Source organism: Psittacula echo, assembly GCF_963264785.1.
Source record: "Psittacula echo genome assembly, chromosome: 3".
Taxonomy (NCBI): Eukaryota; Metazoa; Chordata; class Aves; order Psittaciformes; family Psittacidae; genus Psittacula; species Psittacula echo.
The window spans coordinates 27,054,085-27,071,488 of NC_137736.1; positions in this window are offsets into that span (position 1 = coordinate 27,054,085).

Sequence of the window (17,404 nt, forward strand, 5' to 3'; positions counted from 1 at the left end):
CAAGCACAATCTTATTTAACCCAACAACAGGACTGCCATGTGAGGAAGTGCTCCTCACCTGAACAAAACCACAGGGTATCCAGTCCTCAATGTTACCATGTCCTTCAGCCTTTTTTTCGTCTCAGGACTGTGTTGCTTTCTTTTAAATTAGATGGATATATTCCTTCATTCCTCCCTCTAACAGAGAATAAAACAGTTGAGGCTGTGACTCAAAGTAAAACTGTTGGCCCTATTAAAGGTCATAGACTCTCTTTTGAAGGCTATGTTAGATGTGACTTAATAACATGATTTTTAGGCACATAATTACTAGTTGGTTTCTCAAGACAACCTGGTGCTGTAACACATGCTGTCAGACCCTCAAGGCTTGATTATTCTAATTCATTGCCACTTTCAGCAAGTTATGAGTAGAATCCCTAGGGCTCCTCGTGGAACCGAAACACCCTCATACAGAGCCTTCCCTGCAGGCCCTAGCTTTCAGGATGTCAACCTGAAAAATGGAAGATTCTATTCTTTCTTTTTTCTGAAAAGCTAAATAGAAGTACAGTTATAGTGATATTGGTTACAATGATATTAGTTACAGTGAGATCTTCCCTTCCCAATGATCTCATTGATCTCCCAGCTACAACTTACTTTTAAGTCTGACACTGTCCCGTCTAAAGTCCTTTCTCAGAGGTGTGTTACCTCACTGAAACCAGCCCTCTGCCTTGTTTTATTTATGTGTTGCTCTTGTTTTACTTACCTATTCATACATTTCTTGAATGAGAATGCTTATAATTAATGAGAAATTTTAGTTGCTGTGATTCGGTAAATTACTTATGCATTAAATTATTAGGTGGTACCGCTGTTGCTGTTATTAATGAAACTTACTGACATTTATTAATGAACATTACCGACATTTAAAGAGAAAATGCAATTGTGTAATCGTGTTTACAATATGTTTAGCAGATTTATATTTATGAAGTTATTCGTAAATAACTTCATAAATATTTTCCTAGGAAAATAAGTATTTTCCTAGGAACATACAAGAGCATAGAAGAGACACGCAAACACGTAATTTTTCATTCAGCATCTCTCTCTCCATGATATAAAGTTACTTGTTACCAATCTTTTGTCTTTTTTTAATCCCATGTCTCTGTAGAAACAGCCAGTGTTGTCACTAAGGGGATTCTGTGAGGGAAATATTCATCACTGAAAAAGGCACAAAATCCCATGTACTTTACAGAAAGGAAGATCATTGATTGAAGACTGACTTCTTCAGAAATTTCTGAACTAGCTTGTGTGTCGCTTGCAAAAATTCCCCACCCACATTATTCTCTTTGAAGCATCCTCTCACAGAGCTGCCTCTTCCATTTCTTGCCATAAAACTGTCAGCTGGGTGTTTCATGTTGTGATACAGCTCTCTAGGTTACAGGAAATCGACCTAAGCAGTTTTCCTGTGAGTATAAAAGAAGTAGATGAAATCCATTAACCCTTTCAATTCATGATATATTTACACACTTGTAACCTTGCAGGTCTTAGAACAAATAAAAACAGTCTCAATGGGAAATAACAGTGTTTGCAGGGAGAGTGTTTTGGGGTTTTTTTAAGAACCTTTTTTCTACTCATTGGCTAATTTTTTTTATTTATCCACAAAAGGTACTGGTGGGTGCTTTCATGGATGGCCCTTCTTTATAACATTGCTCTTTCTAACAACCCCATAATATTTTTTTCATGCTAAACGTTAGCGTACTCTCTCATCCTAGAAAATAAATATCCCTTTTGTTCTTGATTTGACAGCCCAGTATGGTGCTGAAACAGAGCTGTGCCATGAGCTCAGATACAGCTTTAAATTTTCAATGTGTGATAGATATTTCTGATTTAGTTCTTGCTGAAAACTCCTGTTGGATTGTTAGAGATGTGCAAACTGAGTAGGAAAGATGATAAATTTCCCCAGACATCCAGAAAAAAAGAAAGTCTGGAACTGTATTAAGGATATCTTGTGGAATTCTTAATAATTCGTAAGGTTCTGAAGATGATGTTTTATCAGAACACCCACTCACTGAAAGCATCCTAATAATCCTAATATTTTACATGAATAAAACTTTGCAATCTAATCTGGAGAAGACAGCACAGAGGCCCTTAGTTTAAACCACAAGAGATATGCAAGGATCTTAAACTCAAGATCCAAATCCCAAAATGTATACCATTAACTTCATCTAGCAGAATTTTTTGTCTACTAAACTATTAGTAGATTATTTGTATTCTTCTCAAAAAAATCCTTTATCCCTACTATATTCTACAGAGAGCTGAACACTGCTGTCAGAACCACTGAATAACATCAGGTTGGAAGGAACTTCATGCTATGAGACTACCTTATCTCACTGCATTTGACTATACTGCAAAGCCACTGAACAAAATCACTGAACAGGTACACAGATGCAGCTCAAAAAGCAGCAGCATGAGAACCAACTTCAAAAGCAAAATAGATCATATTTCAGGGAACAGATTTTTGACCTTCAAATGGCTCTCACAAATAGCTGCATATAGCCCCTAATTCAGGTTAAATATTGCCAACTCTTCTCCTGTGAGGAAACATGAGGCGTGCCTAGCCTTTTTTTTGCTTTGTATCCAGTCTTATATTCTCATAAATGCTGAACTGCAGCTTCTTGCTGTTCTGCTTCCCACTTTCTTGCTGAGGATATGCTCCCACATACCTTTGGTGTATCATTGTAATTCTTCACTAAGTTCAAGCAGTTAATGGTTACTGTTGAAGTCAGCTGTCCCTTAGTTCAATTTCACATCTAAAACTATTTATCTTGCGAAAGGCAGGAATAAAAGATAACACAATATCTTTCACAGCATCAACCTGGCTTATGTAAAAAAATAGTTGCCACACTTAGACATACAATAAAGCTTCTGAAATAATAAATTCCACAGGCTGGCAGTTTGCTTCAGCTTAAGTGATCAATAAGCTGTAAGAATGTTCTTCTAATTCCCAAAAATGTAATTCTGATTTTTCAGGAGGAAATAATAACTGAAGGATTTGACATCTGGTCTGCACTCAGGGGCATTTATGTGATCTACACATTTTTCTGTGCAGCTTATATAAAGATCATACAAGTACTACCTTGGCTATTCAGGGTTCTTACAATAAGGAATACAGTAGTTCTCAAATACCACCTAAGGAAAGCATATAGCATGTAGTCTGCAGGTTAGAAGGAGGTTCCACAACACTGAAGGCAGTCAGCTTTCTGCACAGCTCCTATTTCTTTTCCCCTTCTCTGTGACACTGACAAGTGCAACAGCTGGGTTAGGATGCAAGAAAAAATTCTCTTCTAGTTTTAGGTCTAAGCTTATCTCTGGCTCCTAGCTAACACACCTATGGGATGTTTTAGCTTAGTAAGGAACCTCAGCAACTTGTGCAGATCATTTCTCCAAGCAGGAATCATGTTAGTTCCTTCAGCCCACACCTACAAAGACTGAGGGAAAAAAAAATAGAAACATAAAACTTTCCTGCATAAGATTACATATGTATTCTTGTCCCAACTTAAACATAAACTAAACACACTTTTGTGGTGATTAACTTCCTCAGCCATATTTTCAATGGCTACTTTTTGCTAATGTAATTGCAGACTGTATTACATAGCTGAACAGGAAAGCTCCAAGAAGTTCTCAGTAGGCCAGGAGGAAATGCACACAGATGCAATTTTTCTGAATTCTGCTACAAAAGCATCTTTTATTATTTTATTATTTAGAAAATGCTGCCCTCCCCCAAACCAAAATATTATACATTATACTTTGATGGCTGGATACAACTCAAAGCATTTAGAAATTACACGTAATATTTTGGCATTTTTGAACATACTTCCAATTAAACCTGAGTTCTATTCAGTCATACTCAGACTTAGGTAGGATGCATTAAAATGTTTATTTTACAAATATAACATTCTGCTGTGTAAGATAATCTCAAAAGCAGTTCACAATAATATTAATTTCCTTTTTGTATTAGAGTCCTCCTTACTAGTTCTAGTTTTTATTGTTTTCCACAACCCAGCCTTTTCCTTTCCTTAAAGAAGTACAAGGAACTTCTTTTCCCTAGGATGCAGCTTTTAAAGCAGCTTTCTCCATCTCTGCTGCCTTCCTTCAAGGACTTTGAACACAGGGGCTCTGGAATTCATGTTCAAAGCCTGATCTCCAGCTCTTTCACTGAAAAGGACTCCAAGCCGCACTCAAATATCTGTGCAGCCTATTGAGAAATCCTACTGGATTTCTCACTGTCAGTTTTAACATGAATTGAGGAGGACCACAATAATCCCATCTGCTTTCCCTGAGCCTCCCCAGCTCCTGGGGTAGCAGCTCGAGCACTACTTCCTCAGACAAGGCTACAAGTTCCACAGGAAAGTAGATCCCCCAAAACATCTTGCTTCCATGGCATCTCTAGAAAGCAACATCTCCATTGCATGGACAAGAGAGACTATAAAGAAAGAGAAGGCACTGTTCATCAGGACTTAATGCTGCATCTAGGACTTATTAGGACCTTTGAATCAGAAAAGGAAGATAGATCTGAGTAACCACATTCTGGCTTCTCTGTTGCTCACCAGGAGATTTTCACTATCACAGAAGTGACAGGCACTTAAAGAGTGGGCAGAATTTTGGTGCCCACAAAACAAAACTGTTTTCCTGTAAAAGCATCTCAGTTGTCATTAAGAACCTGGACTGCACAAGTTGAAGTGCCAGAGGCTGCTGCAAAGGGAAAGAGGAGAACAGGAAGAGAAGGTTTGAAAAAGTTTCAAACATCCATCCCAAATTATATTTTACACACTTTGCTAGGCAATGCGACAAGAATTCATAAAACATATAGGATAATTTTTGGCTAATTGAAATGTTACCTTTTAAAGAACTTTTGTTCAAAAATATTTTGTCTAATCAGTGTCACAATGTTCATAAAATATTAAAACTGTACTGAAAATAAAAATTTTTATTTTCCATATATATCAGTTTTTATTGCAAAGCCTAATTTCAGCAATTTTGGAATTTTCAGCTAAAAAAACCGTATTAGAACAATTTATTTCAGAAAGAAAAAGATGAGGCTATAAAGTCTGAAGAAAACTGCAGTTAATTAAAAGAGAAGTTTGCTGCCTCTACATTATTACCTTTTTCAGTTACCTATATTTTAAACCCTGCAGGTACTCACAAGCAAGCTGTATTTGAAGATGGTACTTCTGTCACTAAATTCTGTCATTAAACAGTTTTAATTAAACGTGACATTTCCACCTTTTTCATTGTTTATTTTCTAATGGAGCTCAAAATGTGATCTGCTTTTCTCTCTGATAGATGTCATTAGGATCCTTAGCCATTATCACAAGTGAAAATAGTATTGAGTGTTTTGGATCTGACCAGTGTTATATTAAGCTCAAACTCTCCTTGATTTCCATCAGTTTTGGACCAGTCTATTGCTTGTGTGAATGTGTTGCCCTCTGTTGGTCAGGCATATCTCGTAGAGCATCACAGACAACAGGAAACCTAACCATCTTTACCACATCAGTTAGGAAATTTATGTTTCTATGTACGCCGAACAACTAGAAAGACTCCAGGAATTTAAAAATACATGCATACTTTTAGAGACTTTTTTTTTTTTTTTAAATGACCTTAAAGGTCCTTTTTTTGGCATTCTTTCAAGGCATTACTGCTTTGCATTTCTTGGTGTAGCCACTAAAATCATATTCACACACTTTAAAATACAAAAGGTGTTTATGCTTCTCCGAGGAAATTATGCTGTGGTTCTGTGCCATAATTGAGTGCAGAACCACAGTGATAATTGCCGTAAGGTGCAAAAAAAAAATGAGTTTAGGGAGTGAAATACAGAGCAGCAGGAATAAAGCATGGGGCAGCTTCAGCAGCACTCTGGACCACAATGACATGAGGCTACCTCACAGCTTCAAATGGCATTTGAAGTTAATTGCCTGCCAGCTTTCGAACACAAATGCACACATAACCCTAATCAGGCTACCTCTAACTGGCATCAGTGCCTAATTGACAGCTTTCTTGCTAAATTACCCGTGTATATTGTTGTTAGCAACATTAGGATTTTATTTGCTCTTTAACATAAAATTGTCTATTGATGGATGTATTAATTGGTCTTTTCATGAATTTAATGTAATCCCTTAATAATCCCTTAATAATCAGGTCATTTTGTGAGTGGCAAAATGAACAAAATTCTGTTACCCATGGATTTGAATTGAGCTCCCACGTGGACTCTGTAATATTTAACGAGTTAAACTCCAATTACCGTCCTTTCCACAAGTGGGAATTTTAAAAAGGTCTTTCCTAATTTGTTCACATGTTTTCACAAAAATGATAGGAGCTTCATATCCTTGAGATATCCCTCTGTCACTGTCAATTCAAATTAACCCATGATTTCAAGCCATTAGAGAGGAGACCAAGAGATACACACACAGACATACACTTGCCAAGTGTGGTTCCAGAAGTCTCACCTCCTTAGGAATATAGGTTTACAATTCATACTGAAATCAAGTAAAAATGCAAGTTAAAAGAAATATTTGAGGTAAAAATTAAGATGTTTGTGTGGTAGCATAATCAGGCTGGAGAAAATCACAGGGTCTAATCTCACTGAACTGGAGCCTCCTTCCTCTTCCCCACAAAAGCTGGCCCCAAGTTTTGGTCCTACATCAAGTACCAAGTAAAAGAAGACATGTAGGGGAGAGGACCAAGTAGTTCAGTGGTTTTCCTTTTCCTGGGTAAGGGCCCAAGGAAAATCCAGTCTCCTTCCAACCCACGGGCATAGGAAGAAAACAGAAGGGTGGCTGACATAACCTACCCACCCATCCAGACGCATGAGTATTAGAGCACAGCCAGGCTTACTGCCGCCTTCTCCACCAGAAGCATGGGCAATAGCAATGTCCCCAGAGCAGGGGACCTTGGAGATAAAAACTAAATGCGTTTGTCAGAGCTGCTTCACCTCACATGAGAGGTATTACAGAAATACCACTACTCCAGCCACAGCTTCAGACTTTACTCTATAAACCACAGGAGACAAAATCCATCATATTGTTAATAAGGTGTGAGCGTCAGATGTAGCCATGTAAGTGCAGATCTGCGGACAAGCACCCAAAACTTACATGGGTTCCGTGGGGAAAATGAAGATGTGTCTAATTGCACACCTAAACCAAAGAGAACAGTGAGTGTAGGATGCAATTTGGCAGATTTTTTTAGCTCCTTATATTTGGGTGGTTGGCACACAGAACCATTGCCTTTCAGCCATCTCAATGAGTTCTGGAATTCAAATACTTTTATAAAATATCACTGAACTTCCAAACCATGAGGCAAAAGAAATCCTGTTATTCATAGTGAAAATGTAGCATTTTGAGAGCATACAACACTCAGTGTCTGAGGAAAATCAGGAGGTAGAAGCCACACATTTCCTTGCTGGAAATCCACATAAACTGGATTTTTCTGGGAATATATTCAGAACCTAAGAACTGTATAAATTTATAACTCCTGTACATTTAGGCTAACCTGGTTTTCCAGTCATCTGCAGTGGTCTTTCAAGAATGTTAAAAATGCTATATAATTTTAACAACAGGCTTCCACAATCCTCTGTTTTGCAGTCTCCCATGTACACCCTAATTTGGCTAGAACTTGTCCCTAGTTTTAGATGTTCACAACTGTTCCAGCTACAGTTGTCAGGTGTCTCCTCACATTTCCTGAGGACAGGGAGAATTTTATCCATCTCTCATTATTTGGGGTGTTTTTCCTTTCTGCCTGGATCTGTCAGGGTTAATTAAAAAACCAAGAAGTCCATGCAGAACAGTTCTGGATGAAAAAGTAATAGAGGGAAAAATAAGAACAGTAGTAATCAGCTCACCACAGTGAACTCCCTCCCTCTCCAGTTAGATCTCTGAGGATATTGGCATGAACTCTCTCTCACACGACATACCTGTGACTTAAGTGCACCGCCACTGCTAAACAATCACTTGCTTTTATTATTATTATTACTCAATTCAAAGGCTGATGCTGAACTGTCTGAGGGAAGGAAAGTACATCATGGTGTATTTTTAAAAACTCCTCAGTTTGATTGGAGTTTTCTGTTTTCCTTCGGTATTCTCTTTTTTCTCTTTTCTTTTTTTTTTTTTTTTGAAGCTCCGTTCTCAGAAAAAGCAAGCAGGGGATTTACTAAAGGCACGACAAGTCGGTTAGTTATGAGTCACCTTCATGACTTATAAAGGGTCTCAAGCTGTTTGGAGCGGGCTTTCTTCACCTAACTTGTGCTGCAAGGATATCAGGCAACCAGTCAGACCAACACATTCTGTGGCGACTGCTCCTGCCTCTGTTACCTTTTCTCACCTTTATTTGCCTTATTTCTTTCTCTCTCACTCTCACTCTCTCTCTTTAGAAGAAAAAAAAAACAAACAACAAAAAAAAGCAGCCGGAGCTCAGTGATCATGGTTAACCTGTGAGATGGAACAGAGGAAGTCTGTGGCCTTCTTGCTGCATTGGTTTTGCTTCATCTCTGTGTAAAGAAACTGCCTCAGAGCAGGTAGGTTTTTCAGTTTGGGTCTTTGGCTTTTTCATTTATTTGTGTGTGCGCTTTCTGTTTTTGAATGAGAAGCTCGTATGTCATAGGAGATGGGAGCAGGCCAAGGGAAGGGGCCCTCGGGCAGGGTTCAGAAGCCTCAGGACTTGGAAAGGCTAAACTTCAGACACTTCTGCACACATTCAGAAACACTCAGGCAGGCATCCTCATGGAAATATGCCTTCAGCCATCCAGAATCACACACGAATAACCAGTCTCGAGTGAATACAAACCCAATCCCCTTGCTGTCTGCTCCAGTGGGACAGCATACATGAGAAAGGTGTCTGCAGACAACTAAGAGGACATGGGAGATACATGCTGCTTTTTAGCTCCCACAACTCATTCGTCTTTTGTTTCGAGATGAGTAGTTTAGACCATGTAGTATGGAATATAATTGCTACAGTGTTTCAGTTATATATTTAGAAGAGATTTAGGACTAATCTGCAGTTATTCTCTTGCCTAGAGCTTGCCAAAGGCATTTTGAGGCAGGGAAAAGTAACTGTACAAACTAGTTAGAATTATTTAATTTTGGCCATAGAGGTAGTTTTGGACATGGTACCCATTAGTTTCGCACCAAATAGCTATGGTTTGTTTTAATTATTTTTAAAATGAAGATGTTTAAAATGCCCAAATAAGAACTTCATATAGTTTTCTTGAAATGCACATCCAAAATGACAAAACAGGAGCTCCATGCTCAGCATTCAGACCTTTCTGGTGAAAACTCTTAAGGTTTAATTTGGCCATAAAATATTTGCTCTGAACTCAGACTTGGCAGCCAAAACCTAAGATTAATTATTTCTTTTATTAGTTTTCTAATATGGCAATTTTTACTTTACAAAGGAAAAAGCAAAATAGCTGAAATACAGTATTAAAGAAAAAAATCCAGCTACTTGATCCATAAAGTGAAAGGTAAATAGAGGCACATTTTTTTTTTTGAGGGAAGTGTTCAGCAGAGAAAAGCCACTTCTATCCACATACACATTTTTGGAGCCCTTCCAGTACCTTCAGTAGGAGACTTGAATTCCATATTTTTCTAAGTGTTTTAAAAAGAATAGCTTTTCTTTCTGAGAAATTAGAGTAGAAAAGAGAACTTTAAATCCTCCTGAAAATGCAAATAGGGCACCTGAAAATGGATGTCTGGTGTACTGTTTATGTGTAACAGCCTTTTGTAGGCGATTAAATGAGTTATAGAATGTACTCCAATCCTAATTCTCTTTCAGTCAAAATTAGGTTTCTGTTATTGAAAGGTAAAAACATCTCTGAAACTGGTACATATTATTTTGGTCTTATTTTCTATTAAAAAAAAAAGAAAACAAAAGAAAAGAAAAGAGAAAAGAAAAAATAAAAGAAAGAAAAGGAAAGGAAAGGAAAGAAAAGAAAAGAAAAGAAAAGAAAAGAAAAGAAAAGAAAAGAAAAGAAAAGAAAAGAAAAGAAAAGAAAAGAAAAGGAAGGAAAAGAAAAGAAAAAAGAAAAGAAAAGAAAAAAGAAAAGAAAAGAAAAGAAAAGAAAAGAAAAGAAAAGAAAAGAAAAGAAAAGAAAAGAAAAGAAAAGAAAAGAAAAGAAAAGAAAAGAAAAGAAAAGAAAAAGAAAGATTTTGTCATGACTGCAGAGGAAGGCAGATTTAAAAGGCACTCTTGTATACTAAGCCAAATTTTAGTTTTGACAAATACAAGGAAATAGGCATCTCCAGTGGGCAATTTGCAACATTCCAAGAAAGATATTAGATAGGTGCTTCATGCTACCCTTTGGCCCATGCTCACTTCCCTTTCTCTGTGTGATGAGTGTTACGGGAGGATACACAGATAGCACAGACGGAAGTCCTAATTTTTCTATAGCTGCAGTTGGGTGATGTGAGACCCACCTCATGTCCTCTGCATGGTAAGTACTGTCAAAGGTGGCATGCCCTTGCAATCCAAAGACAAATGGTTGAATTTTACTCCAGATTCATGACAAAAGATCCCCTCTAGTTGACCAATAGGTAAATAAGTTTGGTCATTTGAACTGGAAATCATACCAGATCTTAAGAGCTTTTTCTCCTTTTTAATGTTTCAAGGCAAATAACAGAGGATTTTATTTTATAATATTTAAGCAAGAGTAGATGGACATCATATCCACTGATGGCTAAACGACATTTTTTTGAGATGTGTGAGAAGACAGGCAGCATTATAGGTATCTGTTCATGCAATGGAAATCTGACAGCTGTGCAAAAGGCTGTTACAAAGGCTCAGCAAGAGGAAACACGTGTCATTTCTCACCACTTCCTGATAAAGCATGATATTTTTTTTTTGTTTTGCCTTTAGCACATAGGAGCAAAACAGCATTGGAGATACTATGCAGCTGTTAAACCCAAAATTAATATGCTAGGATGCCAGCCTAGACAAAACCATCCCGTTACATAAATCCAAGATCATGGGAGCAGAAAAGGACCAAAGACAAAAGTTCATCTGTGGCTATAGCTGCCCACTTACACTCTTTTGCTTAGAAGGGCTAGCTCTGAAACCAAATGCTGCTTCAAGTCACTCACTTCTCTCACTGCTCAACAGTAATGTCGGAAGCAGGCATGTTCAAGTACAGCATTCGTTCAGCTGCTTTAGAGAAATAGCTATTAGACCTATTCAAGTGACGGATTTCAAAAACATCCAAGACTGAACACAGGGCAAGGCAGAATGAAGAGGAAAATGCTGTTAACCACAAATGGCTGCTGCAACCCACAAAGATAAAAATCCTAAAAAGATGTAGAAGAAACAGGGTTTGAGAAGCATTGTGTGAAGAATAGCACCTGAAACATATCTAAAAGACTGCAAATTTACAAACATGTTCTACAAATATTGTGAGGGCAACAGACTCTGATGTGAGAGAAGCTTCTTGTAGCAAAACTCTTTCCTACTGCCTAGTATCACCCTTATCCAAAGCTTAATGAAGCCAAATTTAGGGTTCCCACAAGAGGAGCAATGGTTTTGCATCAGGCCTTTCATAAATATGTAAGCCCACTGGGTGACAGCAAGTGAATAAGAAGTCAGGATCTTTAAAAGCATAATAGCTGAATGTGAGAATAATTCAGGTTGGAAGAGATCTCTGAAGGTGATCAAATACAAATCCCTGCTCAAAGCAGGTTCATCTACAATAAATTCAGGTAAGATTATAGCCTTTTGTTGATAGAAGTAACTCATTTTCCTTCCATGACCTCCACCCCTCACCCTCCACACACATACCACATATGCACACACAACATTTAGGAGTACTGATATATAGGTTTAGAAACTGTTTGCTTCATTGCCCACAAATGCAAATGTTGCACCGCAGCTCTGAGTGTCTGACTTCAGTAGGAGTTTAGCCTGAACACTCAACAAAGCTCTGAATCATCATTTTAAATTTGAGGTTTGGAAATTTCTAAACCACTTTTTTCTGCCTACCAAAATTTTATATTCACCTTGGAATTTTTGTTTGCCACTTATATATCACAACCAAGTACTTGGCTGGTTTCGTTTAGAGTGGCACAAAGTGAAAGGTAATTTCCCTAAAATCTCTAAATTAGATCACAGTCTTACTATGACATTTCAACTTCCTCTTAAAACATGTGTTAATAAGAGTAGGGAAGTTATAAAAGTACGTAAGTTTCTTTACATTTACATACAAAAAAGATCTCAAAAATTACGTCTTACGCATGTTTTCTCTCATTTCCCATACTCTTTTTCTTGTTAACTTTTTGCTTAAGCAACAATACTGTTTTTTAAAGAAGTGATTACTGGGAGACCAAAAAGAAAGCAAACAAGATTCAAGCATTTCTGAACTCTGCTCAGGAGCTGAGACTTTCCTGTAGAATGATGGATAAAGGAAAAAATATTTCAATCAAGACGTACTTTGCAGAGACCTAACTGGGCATTACTTAGGCCTGTTTAAAACTGCTTGGAATGACTGTCTCAACTATTCCATCCTTATTACCAATGTAAGTAACTGAGAATTGCAAAAGTATTTCAGATAATTGGATAGATAATGAGGATTCTCTAACCTTTCTCCTCCTGAGTGCATTGCAACTTCATTATATGATTCCTTTGCAGATTTTTGAAAGATGCTATTGAATTACTGATTTCTAAAACTATGTTTTCCTTGTTATTTTTCAGGATAGAGATCGTAATAGGCTGAAAGAAATTTTAAAAAAGTATGTTCAACTGGTCAAAAAATTTTAGCATTTATTAATATTATAGTCAAAGCACCAGTGACTGGTTAATATTAAGGGGCAACCAGCAAACAAAGTGCTGTTCAACACAAACAGTTGCAATCATTAATCTCGTTCTAGCCTACTGTAACAAGAGTGAAGGAGACCTGTATATGGATCCTAGATCAGCAACTAAGTCTGTCCAACAGGTTTCCTCTCTGCTCAGTGCTCATTTATTCCAGAATCCAAAGGAATATTTGTTGCTTAATCATAAATACTGCATACTGATGAAACTATGATTATTTCTTAGCTTTGCTTCTTACATCCTGTTAAACAGTCAGCTCTCCTGATAGTCATTTTGTCTTATTTAAGTAAAAATAAACCCAAGTAATTTTTGCTTTTGTTTATCTTGAATTCTTAACATTTTGAGGAATGTGGCTGATATTAGAAGTCTTCCTTAACTGATACCTAAGAAAATACAAAATTAGGCAAGACCATGTTACAAACTGTATTCCTTCTGCTCAGTGCAAGTAAAGCAGCACAAAGAAATGCAATAAGCAGAATGATGGCAAGCCTTCAGAGAAGAATAGTGAATGTGCTCTAGTCCTAAAGTAATTAAACAATTGCAGGATTGACTGGTTTTTAATGCACAGCAGATGGGTCCTGTGTACTTAACCAGCTACAATCTTTTTCCCTCTGATGTCTGTCCTTTCTCTGACATCTTTTTTAATATGCATTTCAGTCTTTTTTCTTTTTTCTTATTTTTTTTTTAGGTATATCAAGGGGAAAAAACAGTGGTTCTGTTCTTTGCGTTTTATACTCTAGACTCTGGAGTTCTTCTGTAGGCTGTATGTTGTTAATGCTAATCGTGATAGGGGTTTTTACCTCTGACTGACTCCTACATATTAGCATTAACACTGTATCATGCCTCTTACCAGAATTCACATGGAACGAACTGCTGCTGTGGGAGGAGAGCAGAAATTGTGAATCAGTCAGTGCTATGCTGGGAAAACGTCCGTTCTACATGTAAAAAGATGAGTTGTTCTGCATACAGACATGATTTCTAGAATGTTTGCTAGGTTTAGAGTCGCTGGAAAAAGCAGGGAGAAAAGCAGCTTTGTGTATCAGTAGGTCCTTACTAGGATATAGAACATGTAACATTTTGAATGCAACAACCTGGTTTTTATCTTGGTTTACTGCTTTTCAGCTCTTCTGGCTTTACTTCCCACAAAAATACTGCATTTTTTCATTTTATTTAGGAAAGAAAAATTATAAATTAAACTCTTTGCATGTGTAACTGTGCATTCCATTCATTTCTATAGAATTTTATTATATGTAAGAGAAAATCTTATAGAAAAGGTTTCTCTGAGATTCTATTGTCAGTTCATTTAGGAGAAATGGGTCAATGGATTACTGAGAGAAAATCAAAATATATTTGTTTTACTTTAGGATTACCAGTGCATTCTAAACTTTTAGAAGTCATCTCAGAAAATTCCAGAAAAATAGGAATGTATTGATACATTTATTTTGCCGAAGGTACACAGATGCTGGGTACTCACAGTCACAAAACCTGAGTTACACAGCCAGTCTTTCAAAATCTCTATCTTAGACTCTAATTAAATTTGTTTAATGAATAGTTCATTATGCAACATTAATTTGATGGGGAAGCAGAAGGTGAAACAAAAAACCTCAAAGCGCTCACTATTAATTTAGAAATAAGGTTAATGTCTGTGCTGTATCAATACATATACCCTTTTCTGTTCGCAGTGTTTTGACTGTGGACCCCCAGCATGAAGTATGATTACAGAGCACCTCAAGACAGCAGGCACTTACGAATCAAAGGTCTCACGTATATAAAAGTCTTACATATGAACAGTTTCACTGAATGTGATTTTTCCACTCAGACAGAACACCTGTAGGGTGTAAAATGCTTTCCCAGCCAGGCTGTTAAGCTCAGTTACTCCCCCAGGGATGCATACAGCCAGGGGCCATGACCACCAAAAAGCAAAAGCTAGCTTTATCCCTTACAAAGTCAGAGCCATAGCTCTGAGAGTGGTGAAGCACATTTTGTTAAAGAAAAGCATATGCCTATTCATTTTGCAGGATAAGTATCTTTGAAAATGGGGAGGAACTTGTGGCAAAAGAGAGGAGGAGAGTCAATAGAAATTCTTATTTCTTGTGACTAGGGTGAAAGAGTTGAAGCACAGTTCAATTTCATTCACCACTTGAGGCAAGGTTTGGCAGCATCAGTTCTCCTACAGAAGCCAAGGTGGTCCCTGAGCCCCTAGGAGTTGTCCCTGAGCAAGGGAGTCCCAGGTTCACAGGTCACTGCTGTTCATCTTCTCCATGTGCCAGAGAACCGGCGCCGCCTTGACGTGGTTGCAGTGCTTACAGGGCACCTTTCTGCATGTCTGATTCAGAATGACAATCTTAAACCTAAGATTTCTGCCAAAGGCAGAAATCTGGAAATGCTGTTGAGCTTGTCTCCACACTTTAATTCCCCTGTGGCATATATAGGTTGAAGCTCAGTAATAAGTGATGACATTTATTATGTCCATTGTGCTCACAAAAGGAAGATGTTACATGATATTTTCTTTGGTTCCTCATTGCATTGAGAAGTCTCATTTACATTACAGCACTCCAAGCCTGCACCACCAAGAGATCTTTGTTTTCTTCTTCAAAGGTTTTAATTAACATGAGAGCAGTGTACTTGGACTACAGTACTGTCCTCAGTGCTTGTGAATGACATGGTACCGAAACAATGACCAGCTGCAACTTTCTTACCTCACCCCACCTTTCGACTCCCTAGGCTGGACTTCCGTTTTCCATTCTATATAGACACATGCCAATAGAAGGCATGTAAAGGAGGAAAACTGGTCTTGCCATTTACCATTCTGATTCATGTTCATGTTATAAAAACCAAGCATAAGCTTCCTTAAAATTTATCTCTTCAGAATGTAAGTTGAGTAACCTGCAAAGTTAAGAATTAGATGGCAAATATAATATGGTCATTAGACCTTTACATGTATTTTTTCTGCATAGATGATTTGCCAGAAAGGCAAGTATATGAAGTCATAGATATTATATTAGTAGATACTAAAAAATAGGTTTTCTTTTTACTCTGAAGGAATGTTAATGCTGTTCATGACTGGGGTTAAATCTTGTGGAAGACCACAGCATGATAGCATTACCATTTTCAGATGGTTGGTGTCCTTCAAGAGATATCCACTACCAACTCTTCCAAATGAATGCTACTATAATACTGAGTTCCTGTGTCTGGATTCCTTAAAATAACTAATAAAATAAATATAGTTGCACTAGAAAGTTCACTGGCTTAAAATATAACAAAATATTATGGTAAACTGATTGGCACAGCATTAGGTAAGTTACCAAAAAGCAGTAAGAGATCATTTCTTGACAGAGGTGAAAATAGAAAGGGAAACACATTCTGGCTGCTGTCGTAAAAGGACTCAATGTCTGCTGATGATCAAGTGTTTTCATCACTTGCACATGTTTGACGGGAAAAGTTTCACTTTGTAAGAGAAAAAAAATAACTCTCTCGTGACATTTAATTCTTTCTGTTAGGAAGGAAGTCAGACTATGTCATAATTGCCTTTTCTATCTCCAAATTCCATGATAACATGAATTACAGGATATTTGTTTGGAAAAAATATCTCAGTTGGTCACATACTCCATATATAAAGGTGGACTGACTCAGTTTAACCTTCCTACTGCCACCTCTTGGGATCAAGACACCGTGTAGCTTTAACCTTAGTACAGAGTTTCCTTTTCAGATAAAACCAGTAAATAAGAGGGAAGGCTCAGCGTTCTAAGCTCATAGCAAGGATTCTGCTTCCTAGAAAAGTTTCAGCTCTCTTTCAAGCAGGAGGTAGATGGAGGAACAATTTCAATGTGAGAAGCCATGGAGCTACAACCAAGATGTGCAACAAGGACTTAGTTTCTGCCTTTTCCCCAGTCATCACAGAATGGTTTGTGTTGAAAAGGACCTTAAAGCTCAGCCAGTTCCAACCCTCTGCCACAGGCAGGGACACCTTCCACTAGACCAGGTTGCTCAAAGCCCTGTCCAACCTGGCTTTGAACACTGGAAGGGATGGGGCAGCCACAGCTTCTCTGGGCAGCTTGTTCCGGTGTCTCACCAACTTCATCATAAAATCTTCCTTATTTATTCCCTCTCAGAGCCTGGTCAGTGTCATCTTCTGCTCATGTGTGTTGACCTAAGTGACCCTACCTTGCCCTCTCTTCATTTTCCGTATTTTGCAGTGTGGTGTCTTCTGATAGTCTTCCTTAACTTTAGCTGGCTCTGCATCTCTTTTACTGAATGGATACAGTAAAAAGTGCTTCCTTACACTCGAACAGCAATTTCATAAAGAGGAGAAACAGCCGAGCAGGGGGGAAGGTGTGTAATTCTGCAGTCTTATTTGCCACTCTACCCTCCCCTAATTGCTGTTGTTTCTGGGATCTATAGCTTTCAGTATAGAGAAATAACAGTATGTAGAATCATAGGTTAGGGTTGGAAAGGACCTTAAGATCATCGAGTTCCAACCCCCCTGCCATGGGCAGGGACACCTCACACTAAACCATGCCACCCAAGGCCTCATCCAACCTGGCCTTGAACACCGCCAAGGATGGAGCATTCACAACCTCCCTGGGCAACC